The following is a 12,773-nucleotide window of genomic DNA, read 5'->3' as shown; positions in this document are numbered from 1 at the left end:
TAAAGCTGGCATCCTTTTCAGGAACCTGGGGGGCTGAGCCCGGAGCCCCCAGCCTGGAGACACTGGGCAGCTGCGATCCGCTGAACTCTGACCAGGTGCCCGGCCCAGGTCTCAGGCAGGAGGGGCGTTCCAGGTGCTCCTGCTAATCCCGGGGCTCAGAGGCGCCCCTGCCCCCAGCTGACATTTCCAGGCTGTGCCCGCCAACTGGCTTCCGTGACATTTAAACAGCGCTCGTCTGTGATTACATATTTTTGATGACTTTGGGGCCCCGGATGAGCTCAGCTGACACCCAGCTGGCCGCCTTGATCCCAAGCTTGTTTTTAATAAACTCCAGCCACAGGCTGTGGTCCCCACCTGGGACAGCCTGAGAACTAAACCCAGGTTTTTCTGGGGATGCTGGAGGGGGTTTTGGTTTTCATGCTAGGGCTGGTCCCAAGAGCTGAGCCCCAAAAGCTGAGGCTGTAGCTCCATCTCCTGATCTGGCACCCCTGGAAGACTCTATGGGGGTCAGGAGAGGCTGGCTGTATTTACTCACCTACCTTCAAGCTGTTCTTTTGTTTGTTCATTCATTCGATCATCCAACAAGCATTTCCTGGGGTGCCCTTTGAAAATGACAGGGTCCCATCCCTGGAGGGTCTCACAGTTGGTGGGGGAGACCCATGGGAGGTCCCCACAATTCTGGCGAGAACCACCCACAGCCTCCAGCTCCACCTGGGCGGCCGCTGGGACCAGCCCCAGGCTGAGTCCTGAGTCAGGAGTGGAAGACACTCGTGGGCCCTGCCCCCATTCCCAGCACAGCCTTGGGGCGGCGGAGGGAGAACCCAGAACTCTCCAGGGAGAGAGGCCAGCGGTCGCACCAGTGGACAGGGGTGTGGGGAACTGGAGAGCAAATGGTGGCACCCTGGGTGACCTCCCCTCATCCCCAGGTTTCTGGGAGAGGGTTCCAAACTCCGGCCACTTCCCCAGATTTTGGAGCCTGGGGAGCCCTATGGGGGTGAGGGTGTCCTCGGGGCCTCCTCTCTGTCCCACTGCATCCCTGGGGGAGTAAGGCAGCCTCAGGGAAACCAACATGGGGGGGCAACCTAACTGCCCAGGAGGGGGGGCTGGGGGACCCTCACCCCAGGTAGTCAGGCTACCTGTCAGGTAGGGGTGAGGGGGCCGGGCACGGGGCAGGGACGGGAGGAGAGCGCAGGCAGGACGTCCCTGGAGGCTGGGTCTGGGAGCTGGGGACCCTGCTCTCTCGCTGTGGTTTGTGCTCCTTCTGGCCTCGCCCGTCAGCCAGCTCCTGGGCCAGGCAGAGCCCCGCACCCCACACAGCCCTCCCCTGGGCAGACGAGACCACCACACAGGCAGAGGCCCAGGCCCCCTGCAACCTGGCCAGCTGCAGCTTCCGTTTCTCTGTGTGACTCACTGAGGAAAGCGCTTCTCCCCAAAGATGGAGGGTGTTCACGGGGAACCCGGCCCCTCTGCCGCCTCGGTCCTCACAGCGGGTCCCCGTGGCTGTTAAATGAACAGACAAAGAGAAGTTCAGCGGCAGTTGGGCTGAAGGTCCGAGACAGGGTGTTGGGGTCCCCACAACAGCCGTGTGAACCCGCAGACCTCCCACCGGCTCTAGCCCAGCCTCCCTTCTCAGCACCCCAACATCCCGCCCTCCACCCCGGGGGCAGGGGAGCTCTGGGTCCCTCAGGATGGCCCCAGCGCCTCTGCTGGCTCAGCTGTCCCCTGTCACCTCCCCTACACCCACCCTTCTCCATCCCAACGCTCTTCATGTTATTGGCTTTCGAAAATAATTATTTTTTTTATTTTTAATTATGGTAAAATCTACATAAATAGCATAAAATTTCCCATCTTAGCCATTCTAAGTGTACAGCTCAGTGGCATTAAGCACATTCACATTGTTGTAAAACTGTCACCACCACCATCTCCAGAGCTTTCCATCGTCCCAAACTGACACTCCGTCCCCAGTGAACACTCCCTCACCGCCCCCCCCACTCCTGGCTCCACCATCTACTTCCTGTCCCTGTGAATCTCACTCCTCTGGGGACCTCATGTGAGTGGGTCACGCAGGATTTGCTCTTCTGTGTCTGGCTTGTTCACCCAGCACAGTGTCCTCAGGTCCATCCATGCTGTGTCATGTGTCAGGATGTCCTCCTTTTTAAGGCTGAGTGACATTCCACCATGCGGATGGACCACGTTTTCTTGGTCCCTGCACCCATCCATGGACACTCGGGTTGCTTCCACACTTTATCTGCTGTGACCAACGCCCTATGAACACGGTGTGCACACATATCTCATCAAGTCCCTGCTTTCAGTTCTTCTGGCGACGTACCCAGAAGTGGACTTGCTGGGTCAAGTAGAAATTCTATGTTTAATTTCTTGAGGAACTGCCACACTGTCCCCAGGGGCTGCACGATCCCACGTTCCCACCAGTGGTGCCCAGGGTTCCAGTTTCTCCACATCTGTATTATTGCTTTAACAGGTTCTCCTTTACACTCACACGCACACACACACACACACAGGAACAAAGGTCTCCTGTGGACCTGGGCCCCATCTAGGGAGGCGTGAAGTCTGGGCCCTGAGCTGCCCGCGGGGCAGGTTTTTATTTGGGATGCCCTGGTGCTTTCCAAAGGGGCTGTCCCGGAAACACGCCATCGTCACCCGAGAGAATCTGTTTTCCAACTCTTCACCCACACTTGATGTAACCCACCTTTTGTATTTCTGCCAGGGGGTGGGTGTGAGATGGAACCTCCCAGGGGGTTCAGCCTGCACACCCCGGGTTCCCAGGGTGCCATCTTCTGCGTGCTTATTGGCCATTTCCACTTCTTCTGACAACGGCCCCCTCTCCCCTTGCTCCTTCATTGTCCCATTGGGCGTGTTTTTCATCATGAGACAGACACGATCTTTATATGTTCTGGACACCAATCCTTTTTTGCAAGAGCTGCCTTCCTACGCCTTGGTCTGGCCGTCACTGTGTGGACAAGATCGCCTCGTCCCCTTGTTTGGCCCTGATGTGAGCTGGTGCAGTCAGGTGGGTGGGCTTCCCTTTCATGGCCTTTGCAGTCTGGGTCTTATTTGGGACCCCCCCAAAAAGGAGAAGACACCTGCTCAAGGGGGAGGTACAGCCCCCCTCAACCGGCAGCGTTCCCAAATAATTCACGTGAGGACGTGGTCTCATGTTTGGAGGACACAGCTAAGCCTCCTTTTCTTTTACGAACTGCAGGCAGCAGGCTTGCCAGAATCTACCCTGCTGGGGTGAGTCCGATGTGGTGGGGGGCATCGCGGAAGGGGGTGACTTCCTGGGGCAGACCCTGCGGTTCTGACGTTGATCAGAAGGGTCAGGGGTGCAAAAGGCAGAGAAACCCTGTCAGGGTGACACGTGTTGAGCTATACCAGGTACCCCCTAAAGGTTTGGTGGGCAGGGGTTTGTGCCCACTTTCTGTGGGGAGGGGCAGGCAATGTGGCATGAGAAGCCTGACTCTGTCTGGGGGACCTTGGTTAAACTGGGGACTCTCAGAGCTCAAGTGGTCAGGGGGGCTGGTCTAGGGGACCTGGGGGCCTTGGGAAGCTTGGGGGGACTCAGGGCTGAGTAGTTGCTGCTCCCTGAGGGTATCAGAGCACAGGTCAGGCATTTGTCCCCCAGAAACTCAATCCACCTTTGCAATTGTCCACCTAAGTGGGGAGATCACAGATGGGGGCGGCATGGAGAGTGTAGGCAGGTCACTGCAGGGGGCAGCAGGGGCAGGTTTTGGGGACGCTTGGCGGTGGCAGGAACTCCAAATGACTCCTCTGGAAAGATTTCTTTCCTTTCAGCTGTAGCCCCTTGGGGCTCTGGCCTCCTGGCCCCCAGAGGGCTGGACCCCCACACCACCCCACTTTCAGCAGGGACATGCAGATCTCGTCTCTCCAAAACCTGGGCCTGCTCGCCCTCTGTGCCCAGATGGTGACCTTTCAAGGATAGCATCCTGGCCCCCTGCCTGGCCCACCTGATGCCCAGGTGGGGCTCCCTACAGCTGAGGCTCATTCACACCCCCCACCCGGTCTGCCATCTTCCCTGGTTCCACACCAGGCCCTTGGCCTCCGGGTATCTCTCCTTCTCTGCACCCCACAGGCATTTGGGCTTATGAACAAATGTCACAGTCTGTGAAGCACATACTGCAGGTCCATGAGATGCCCTTGGGGGGCCAGGGTGCCCAAAGTGCGTCTGGGGGCTTCTCGGCTTCTGTCACCTCACCCCCTCCTCCTTACCAACATTTGTGACACTGGCACTGCGGTGATTTCCTGAAAGTATGTGTCCTCGGTCACTCTTTCACTCCAGCCCCATCAGTGGCTCCTGAAGGCCCACCCTCTCCAGAGCGCAAACCCCTTGCCTGAGTGTCCCCACCTCCGTTCTCAGAGCCCAGAGGAGCAGCCTCCCTGACCCCATAACAACATCCCCAGACATTGTTGGTCGTCAGTAAGAGTGGACATTGACTCCAACCTGCCTCAGATGCCCCCGGGGAGTTTGTTTTGTGAGCACCTCGGCCATCTCAGCCACTGCTGCTGGGGGCGTCCACGGGGCTGCCTGGACAGTGAGCCCTGAAACACTATTTCTCTAAGTTGTAAATGACCCAGCGAGTCCGCTGGAATTTGTCCTCCAGGAAGAGCGCTGCCGTTCAGCTGGAAAAGCAAAAGATGCCAGCCCACCCAGGGGCCCCTGGAGGGGCCGCTTACCCAGGAGGTGGCCCTCACGGTGGCAGTCTCTGCAGGCTGACAGAGCCATCTGACCACCGGCCAGAGGAGGCTGCCTGGGGCCAGCCCGCAGCAGGAGCTGCTCTTTGAGATAAGCTCCTAAAGAGATTAATATTGATGCTTGCACACACACACACACACACACACACACACGTGTGCACACACTCACACGCCTGAGTGTCCTTCCTCGTAGACTATGGGGGGAGGACCTGGCGAGGGTGCGTCCTGGGGGGGCGCCTGTCCACTGGGGACCTGGTCTGGATTTCGTGAACTTGCATGTGGATGTCTTGTTCACACACGGAGGGGAATGGTTATAAAGAGGCCCAGAGCCAGCCCGTAGCAGGCCCAGCAGCTGCCTTCCATTTGCCTTTCTTTTGCCTTTTCAGAGCTCTCACCTGGGCAGTGAGCATGCCTAGAGGGCTGGCTGGAGGGCAGCGGGAGGGCAGCGTAGGCGTCAAGGCTGTCCCTGCCTCAGCCACACTGGCTACAAGCAGACCCTCCCCCAGAGGCCGGGTGGGCTCTGGACACACGGGCCCGCCCTTGGAGGGCTGGGACGCAGCTGCGCCTACCGGGACAATGTGACACAGCACATCTACGGGCCAGATCACCATGGAGATTGGTGGGTGCACAGCCAGGGACGCAGCCCCCGCCCCGTGGGTCCGTAGGGTCCCCAGGCCCTCTTTCCCAGACAGTGGGGTGGGTGCCTAGGGCAGGGGCCTCCATTACACAGCCCCAGGCGAGCTTCCCACAGAGAAAAGACAGCATGTCCCTGCCCTTCTCTCAGGGGACACTGTCTGGGGGACACAGATGGAGGCAGGGGGGCCAGGATGGACCTGTCCCCTGGTTCAGGGAGGCTCACTGCCCAGCACAGAGGGTGGGATTGGCTGCAGGGCCTCTGGGACCTGGCGATGCCCCCTGATCACATTATACTTCTACCCTGGCTCGGCAGGCGAGGCAGACAGCCCTACCCTGCAGATGGCCAGCCCGTGTCTATTTATTTCTTCTCCATTAGAAACATCGGGACCATTTATTGATTTTGTAATAGTGACGCGTTATCTTCCATTATGTGGCAAAATGAACAAACTGAGGGGAAACAGAGGCGAGCGCTGAACTCCCACATGGCCGCCCTGCACCAGGCGTCCCGAGCAGCGACTCCCCCAGCCACCTGTCACCTTCATCGTAAGTGCAGGACACGCACGCCGCGGCGTCCGCTTTCACCCCACTGTACATTCGCATCGCTGTCCCATGTCCTCATAATCCAATCCAGCTTTAAAGGGACAGGAAGCACACGGCCCCAGGCGGCGGCGGACGGAGGGTGAGGCACGGGCCTCGCCAGAGCTCCCATTTAAGTCGTGTGGACAGCATTCGCCTGTCACATTACGCACGGCGATCCGGTATCTACGGAAACGGCTGCACATTAATAGTCGGGGGAGACTGTTATTTCCCCTTTTATCTGTCCACAATTGCCACTGGGGCCACGCGGAGCCCAATGTGCTGACCTCCCACATGCACGCAGGAGCATAATTGCAGGAACATGGAAACCTGCAGCCACCACCCCCACCCCCGCCCAGGCTGGTGGGGCCCTGGGTGCTGAGAAAGCCCAGAGCGCCCGCCCTGCCACCCACAGCCGCCAGCTGCAAGGCCTGGGGGGGCCGGAGCTGTGTGCACAGGGGGCCTGGGCTGGGGCGAGGGAGAGAGGGGGGACCGGCCTGAGTCACGCCAGACTGGCTGCCAGGGCCCCTGAGGTGTGGGGACCACAGCCAAAGGGGAACTTAGTTGTCCCCGCGTCCCTTTGTCCTGCTGACGTTTGCACCAGGCACACATGACAAGCTTGGAGTCAGTGGGTGGGGCCTAATGTTCGTTATTGAAGACCCACAGCTGTCACTGAAGAAAATGCATAGTTTTTCTTCGTTATGAAAATAACCCATGCTTATTAGAAAAACTGAAAAGCTACAGAAACACGTAAAGGAGAAAATAGCACATAACAGTGACCTCGAATGCCTCTTAAGCAAACACACAAAATGTGTCAAGGTCTCTGGGGAACCACCCGAGCCTCCTGGGTAAACCACGTGCCCCGTGCGGACACCCCATGTGTGAGCAGGAGGGAGCCCTTCACGGCATGAGGGACCCCAGTTCAAGATGGCGACTGTCGGGGAGGGGGTCACAGCGGACACGTTTGGGGCCTCAGTTCTTCCCGTGTTTCGTTTTTAAGGCAGAAGGCAGATGGGCCGCGACGTGTGGGCGGCTGGGTGTGCTGGGCGCTGCTGCTGTCTGACGGGCTCCGTGAGCTGGGGAGTGGATGGATGAACACCCCCTCCACGGAGGGCCTCTTGTTGGGTGCAGCGTGATTTCTCAGGGTGAAGAGAACCTCCCCTCCAGACTGGGATCTGACCCCCTTCTCCACAACCCTGGTCAAGGCTCGCAGCCGGGCCCCCACATTCCACACCAAAGGAGGCGGGTTTCGTCTCAGGGAGAAGCCCTGGGCACTCCTGGCCAGCGGTCAGCAGGGCAGCTGCCCTGGCTGTGTGAGCACAGGTCCGTAGGGCACCTTGCGGTGGGCAGCCCAGCCTGGTCCCAGTTAAGGCCTCTATGCAGGGGGAGGGGTCCCCCTGCCCAGGCCTGTCAGCCCTACCGACAGCAGGCCTGTCCCCAGTTCCCACACCACTGGGGCCTCTCCGTGCTGGAACAGGAAGGGTTAGGCTCCGGCACATGCACCCCGTCGGAGGGGAGTAGAGCGGGGCATCCTGCCAAGGCCCCAGGACCTGGCAGTTTTTTTCAGGAGAGCAGCCTCTGGGACCCCCAGAAGGCAGAGCCCTGGGGCCTCTGGACCAGATGATTCTGCAGGGGGTTCATGGGGGCCGATGGCAGGCAGACAACCCCCTCCTCTCCACTTCCAGCAGGGGCAGCAGGCCCCCAACCCCAGAGGCAGTGGCTGGTCACAACCCTTGCCCCCTGAGGGCCAGCTGGAGGCCCGGAAAAGCCACCCTGAGCTCTTCCGCTGCTGGCATGGGTCTGGCGCCCGGGGAGCGATGCTGCCTGGAAGCAGACAGAGAGGCAGAGGGGTGGGCTCAGCCAGGCGCACGTGGGCTGGCCTGACGCCAAGTGGGAAAAGAAGCCCTGCTTGGTCGTCCCTGATGGGCCTTGGCGTCCCCACCTGTACGGGGGTTCTGACACCAACCCTGGGGGCTGCGGTGGGAGTTGCCGGGGTGACGGGGTGACGGTGATCACTGACGGCAACCTCAGCAGCCCACGGGGTCTGGCGTCCCCGCCCCAGGTGGCCCTGCCTCTGTGGGTCCACGGCAGTCTCTCCCGGATGTGCGTCCCGACCTTGTCCGCAGGCACCTAAGAGCCACTCTGCTCCTTTGGCCCCTCCAGCACAGTGGCTCTGGTTTGTATCACCCTGACAGGTGACACCCGCTTCTCCCCCAGGAATCTGGCGGGGACAGGGGACAGGGAGACAGGGGGAAGGACAGCTGGGGTGGCTCATTTAAAGAACAGTGGTGTGCGCTGGGGGCCGGGGGGCCGGGAGAGCCCTGGGGCTGCTGGCAGTGCAGGAGGGGTTCAGCCCTCGAGGGCACACGTGCAGCAGGAATGGAGCGGGGAGCAGGGCAGGAACCTGGGGCTCCAGGCTGCAGGGAGGCTCCGAGTGGTTGTTTGCAGGAGCCCGCGGAAGGACAGCCCCAGGTCACCCAGGCAGGGCTTTCCACCAGCGCCCTCACGCTGGCGCTCACCTGACACAGAGGACACATGCCATCCTCCAGGCCACATGGCAGCTACCCTCTGGACTCACAGCCCAGTGCTCCTCCCACCAAGTGGCCAATCCCATCCCAGTGCGTGGGGAGCCCGGACCCTGCGTCCAGGGCCCCACCACGTGCTAGTGTTCTAGCACAGCTGCTATTTGTGGACTGTGTGTGTACGTGCGTGTGTGTGCTCCTGCGTGTGCGCGTGTGTGTGCAGATGCACGCGAGTGTGTGCTGTGTGCGTGCACTGGAGGACAGTGGGGGTGGAGCCTGTCCTGGGGAGGGGAAGGGATGGCAGATGGGCGACTGGGGTCCTGGTCCTAATACCCAGCTGGACCCAGAATCCACCCACTGCCATCATCACCGTCATCACCAGGCAACGGATGGGGAGAGGCCAGGGGACCGATCTGCCACCTGGAGCAGGCTGACAGCCCTCTCTGGGCACAATCTCCCTCCAGAGGTGGGGGGTGTCTGGGTGGGTGCATGTTGGAGTGGGGTGTTCCTGCAGGCGTATGTAGGGGCCTGTGCAATGTGTGTGTGTGGGTGTTTGTGTGTCCCTGGGGGTGAGCAGGTGTGGGTGTGTTTCTTTGGGGGGCATGTACATGTGCAGACGCACACACAGGGAATGGGGTGTCAATGGAGTGGGTCCTCGGGCCCTCCCGGCGCCCCCACTCACTTGCACCCAGAGCTTGCCCCTTAGTCACACACACTTGCTCCCTTTGGCCCGGCTCTGGCCCCTCCCAGCTCCCACAGGCCCTCAACGGGCTATGCATCCCGCAATCCAAGACTTTGCCCCAGCCATGCCCGTCGCACGTCCGCTCTTCTCTGCAGCCGCCTTTCTCTCTGCTAAGGCAGCGGCAGGCCCAGTCATCTCCGCCAGGCCGTGGCGAGTCCTCCAGCCTCGTGGGCCAGCAGCCCTGAACGTCCAGCTCCTCCCTGTGGGTTGGCGCCCCCACGTGGCCGTCTGCGACATCACCTCCTTCCTAGCCGCTGGTTTTAGGGGGTCTGGGTGGGACAGAGGAGACAGTCCCTGCCCAGGGGGGGGGGGTCCAGCAGGCAGCTGTGGGTCCAAGGAAACTTGAAGGGCCAGCTGTGGGGGGATTTCTGGGCTCCTTGGGGGCTCAGAGCCAGCTACCGCTGCAGACAGGACCAGAGCCTGCTCTGCAGTGTGGCCAGGTGGCCACATTGTGGGGCCCTCGGTCCATTTTTGGAGTTGGTGTGGACTAGGCAGCTGGGGAGCTGTGTTGGCTTCTCCAGGTGACTGAGAGGGTCAGAGGTCAACGGGGGCTAGGGCGGGGTGAATGGGACCCGGAGGAGGGGCCTCCATCAGGCCACGCTCAGGGAGCCCAGGCTGCCCCCCAGGACTGGGAAAGGCAAGACAGGATCACGGAAAGGCGAGTGGACTGTGACAGCTGGGGGTCAAGGGGGTCCCACAGCCCCCTCCCTTGGTCTGTGGGACCAGCCAAGGGCAGACATGTCCAGCGGGATGGGCTGCTCTGTCCACAGAGCAGGCATGGTGCATGGGCCCTGGAGCCCCGCTGGGACTCCCACGGAGGGGGGGTCCCCAACTCCTCCTCAGTCCTAACTTACAGCTCTGGCTTCTCCACTGTGGCCATGGGGCTGGAGCTAGGGATGTCATGGGCTGACAGGTACCAAATCTGAGGGCTCCTCACACATATGTGCACACATGAACATACATGCACTGTGCACAGTTCTCAAGCCAACGCCCCTAGCCCCCTGCCCTGTCTCTCTCTCTCTCTCTCTCTCTCTCTCTCTCTCTCACACACACACACACACACACACACACACATGGAGGGGAAGGTAGAAGACCCAGCCCCCAGTGAGCGAGGGCAGAGAAGGTGACGATAAGAAGCCAATGCCCAGTGCACCCCCAGCTCACTCACCAGGCACCACCAATGGGGCATTGCGAACGTGTGGGCACCGGCTCCCCTGGACCACCCAGCAGATTTCGCACCTCCCACAGGCAGCAGTGCCCTTTGGGGAGTCAGCCCTCACACCCCTTACCCGCCCCCACCCAGCACGGTGTCCCTGTCCCCACACCCCACACGCTCAGCCCCACTCAGGTCCGCCCTTCCACCTCTCCTTTCTTCCAGGGCACAGCCAAAATCAGGGGATGGTGGGGTCCCCTTGAACCCCCACAATTATTCAATGCCAGTGGGCACAGTGTGCATATCTGGGGTAAATGGCCCGTGCTGTCCACTGAGGCAGCCTCAAGCCCAAGTGCTGACTTGGGGGACCCAAGGGGCTCATCCTGGGATGTTCTAGGGCCGAGAGGGTGGATTCAGGCCTGGCCCACCCTCACTGGGGAGCCAGGAGGACCCCTCCTCCGAGGTTGCTCCCTCTCTGCCCCCGCCCCATGGAGAAGGGGCCATGACCCCTGCTCCACAGAACCAGGGGCTGGGCCTGTCATGTGGCAGTTCTCAGCCCAGCCCCACGCTGTCCAGTTCTGGGTGGGCAGATGAAACCCTGCTGGTCTTGAGCCTCTCGCCTGCCCAGGACCAGCGTCCTTCCTGCAGCCGGTGCTGGGCCGGCCACTGGGCATGTTGGGTGCAGAGATGACCAGAGCCTGCTGGGTGCCCAGGGGCCACCCCTGCTGCCTGCTCAGCCCTCCCAACTCCGAAGTCGCCTGAGCCTTCAGGGTCCCCTTCCTGGGTGTCCCAGGTCGGCCCAGTACTGTCCTTGAAGACACGCCCAACCCAGGACCCTGGCCACACCTGGAGGCAGGACCTGGCCAGCTTAGCCTGGCCTGACTGCCACAGACAGGCAGCCTGCAGGACTGTCACCATGAGTGGCCACTGCAGCTGGCTGAGGCATAGCTTGCAGGGTCCCAGCACAGCAAGCGCCTGCAGGGAGGTGTCCCGTGGAACTGGAGGAACTGGGCACAGCCCAACCTATGGGGCTCCCAGCCTAGGAGTGAGGGGGGACCTTGTGGGCACAGACCTTCCCTTTCTGTGTGCGTGCCTGCGGGAGCTGGATAAGATGGCGTGAGGGGTGGGAGGTGGCCTGGGCAGGTCCCGAGGGCCCTTCCAACCCACCTGCCTGGAATACCCTGGTCCTTCCTGGAGGACTGGCCCCCTGTCCCCACTGGGGTTTTGCTCACCGCACTGCACAACCCCTTCTCCACGTCCATCAGTTTGAGGGGAGGCCCCGGGGTTTGTCAAAGGATGGGCCGGCGAATGCACAGGAGGGTACCCGGGGTCTCCCTGCACCCACAGTCGGGATTTCCAATGTCAGGGCCACTCTCCCCTCCCCAGCCTGGGCCTTCCTGAGACTGAAACCCTCTGAGTGGAACCTCGGGCCACACACCCCAAGGAGCTCCCACACGGGAGGTCACTGCCTTGTGGCTGAGCTGGGCCACTAAGCAGGAGGTCTGGGGCATGGGGCAGACTTGGGCTGGGCCGGCCCTGCACAGGCTGCTCCCGGTGCTGTGGGGCTACGGTGGGTAGGACGTGAAGTGTCCAGCTGGGGGTGGACTCTCTGCTCTTCTACCACTTCTGGGAAGCTGGCCAGCAGGATCCAGTCTTGCCCTCCCCAAGGCCCTGAGCCCCAGGTGGGTCTGGTGTCCCCATGTCCCGTCACTCGATCCTCCAAGGCAGTGAGAGTGGGCTCCTCTGAGAGACTCACCGCCCACCCCTGAGGTGGCCCCCACCCGGCCCATCACCTGCCATAGCGTCTGCTAGGGAAGGCTTGACCTGGGGTCTGGCCCAGTCGGAGCTCAATGCCCACGTCTGACCCTTGCACCCATCCTGCCTTCTGAGGGCCCATTCCCACACCCTCTTCCTCCCCTCCTCCCATACGTCTGACCACCCACCACATGTGGCCAGCACCTCCTTGTCCCCTTCACCTGTTCACATGCATTTGCTCAGGCACAAGCAGCGCCCTCACAGTGGACACGACCACCCACGTGCAAAACAAACGTGGCATCACAATTGACCAATGACCCCAAATTATCTAATCCTCTGGGAAGGTGAAAACAGATATTGTCAAAGCAGCTGGATTATGCAACAGCCCGACTGCCTTGAATGCTTTTATTCATTCAACAGAGGTGTCCTGGGAGCCCACTCTGAACTGTGTCCCTTATGGGCTTAGAGAGATGTGAACTCTGGTCCCAAAAGTTCATAATCTAGTAAGAAATAAGTTGTGTTTCAACTCATGTCCATTTGCTCAGTAAAAGTGATGAGATTTAATGAATAGATAAATAAATTGATGAACATAGGGAGGGAGAGAGGGAGAGATGGATGGATGGTGGGTGGATGGATGGATGGTGGATGGGTGGATGGGTGG

The sequence above is a fragment of the Hipposideros armiger genome, unplaced genomic scaffold (assembly GCF_001890085.2).
Source record: "Hipposideros armiger isolate ML-2016 unplaced genomic scaffold, ASM189008v1 scaffold_494, whole genome shotgun sequence".
Lineage (NCBI taxonomy): Eukaryota > Metazoa > Chordata > Mammalia > Chiroptera > Hipposideridae > Hipposideros > Hipposideros armiger.
The sequence above is the reverse complement of the archived record's forward strand: the minus strand, read 5'-3'. Positions refer to the sequence as shown.